The sequence below is a fragment of the Odocoileus virginianus genome, chromosome 17 (assembly GCF_023699985.2).
Source record: "Odocoileus virginianus isolate 20LAN1187 ecotype Illinois chromosome 17, Ovbor_1.2, whole genome shotgun sequence".
Classification (NCBI taxonomy): domain Eukaryota; kingdom Metazoa; phylum Chordata; class Mammalia; order Artiodactyla; family Cervidae; genus Odocoileus; species Odocoileus virginianus.
The window spans coordinates 5,481,465-5,483,293 of record NC_069690.1 but is presented as its reverse complement, the minus strand read 5'-3'; the positions used below and the strand labels follow the sequence as shown (position 1 = coordinate 5,483,293).

At 45.8% G+C, this 1,829-nt stretch overlaps 1 non-coding gene across 1 annotated transcript; it reads left to right on the top strand.

Annotated features, from left to right (window-relative positions):
* The first annotated feature begins 354 nt into the window (after positions 1-354).
* On the top strand, positions 355-425 carry TRNAG-GCC (transfer RNA glycine (anticodon GCC)). Its single transcript has one exon. It is a non-coding gene; the product is annotated as a tRNA-Gly (tRNA).
* The last annotated feature ends 1,404 nt before the right edge of the window (positions 426-1,829 follow it).

Below are 1,829 nucleotides of genomic sequence, written 5' to 3'. Positions count from 1 at the left end.
AGTAAAGAATCTACCTTCAATGCAGGACACCTGGGTTTGATCCCTGGGTTGGGAAGATTCCCTAAAGAATGGAATGGCAAGCCACTCCAGTATTCTTGCCTGGAGAATTCCATGGACACAGGAAACTGGTGGGGCTACAGTCCATGGGGTTGCAAAGAGTCAGACACAACTGAATGACTAACACGTGTGTGTGTGTGTGTGTGTGTGCATGCACGAGCATGTTAGTCACTCGATCATGTCTGACTCTTTGCAACCCCATGGACTGTAGCCCCACCAGTTTCATGTGTCCATGGAATTCTCGAGGCAAGAATACTGGAATGGCTTGCCATTCCCACTGACTCTAGTCTATGCGAAGCATGGGTGGTTCAGTGGTAGAATTCTCACCTGCCACGGGGGAGGCCTGGGTTCCATTCCTAGCCCATGCAGCCAGTTCCCCCCTTGGGGCTTCCCTCATAGCTTAGTTGGTAAAGAATCTGCCTGCAATGCAGGAGACTCTGGTTCGATCCCTGGGTTGGGAAGACTGCCTGGAGAAGGAATAGGCTACCCACTCCAGTATTCTGGCCTGGAGAATCCCATACTGTATAGTCCATGCAGTCTCAAAGAGACATGACTGAGAGACCTTCCCTTTCACTTTCACCTTCCACTTTTCTAGTCTATGATGGCAGTCACATAAAAATGGACAGTATATGAGTGAAGATTAGCAAGGATCATAAAGAACCAAAACAGAATGTGTATATTTTCTGTGTTAAACTCTTTCTAGTGTTTCTATAACAGTGTTTAAAATTTGTCTCTTTTTAATGAGAAGGGAAAGGGAAATGTATTACAAATAATTAACCCACAGAAAGCAGCCCTGCTTCTGTTAGTATCTTAATAACTGGATATAAAGCTAATCTTCAATCTGCCTTTCCTTCTGTTTCCCTCCATGTCTTGCCCGGCATGACTCTGACTCAAACATTCTGCAAGGAGTTTCCACTGCTCTCATGGGGCAAGGTGACAATTCCCAAGACTGCAGAGGGCACATCACTGGCAATCTTCCAGAAGGGATGTCAGAACCAAAGGGTCCTTCTCACACCTCAGTGACAGGGTTCTGAACCTTCAAAAGTTGGGCCAGGTACCCATATGTCCCCTTCAGTTGAGTCACAATCAGATGGGATAAGAAGGACTTCCTGACATGAATAACTGCCCTGGACAGCCTGACCTCCAGACTAGGTGAAGTTGCATCTCAATAACTCCATCATTCACCCCAATGTCTGTCTGCAGTTTACCTATGTCACCCTTAGAACACAGAGGTTAGGGTTGAGAACTGTGACTTTGGTTTAGCGAGCTCTGTTGGCAAGGTTGGCAGTCTGACTTACTTTTCTGAAATTGCTGTCTCACTCCTCTCTTGGTGCTCAGGCTCAACAGCCAGGGAAGGAAAGAATCCAATCCAGAACCTGCCGGAGCCTGCCGGCAAACAAACTGGTCGAGAACGCAATTACCAGAGTACCTAAGAAAAATAAGACTTAGAAAGACTTAGAAAGATGGGGTTGAGAGGGACGGAGTCAGCTTGCATCTGACTCTGCCAACTTTATTGAAGAATACCACACCTATATATATGCTAACAGGAGTTACTAATAGATCAAAGGTTTGCATATGTGCAGAGCTACAGGCACAGATGTTTTAAATTCCTCCACTTAAGATCAGTAAAGCATTACCCTAGCGCCCAACATGATTAAGATCAATAGAACATTAACTAGATAGAAAACAGGCTTCAAGCAGGACGAGTTTATCAGCACCAGGAAAACAGGCGAAAGGTCACCGGGGTGTTTTTTCCCTGAAGGGGACAAATG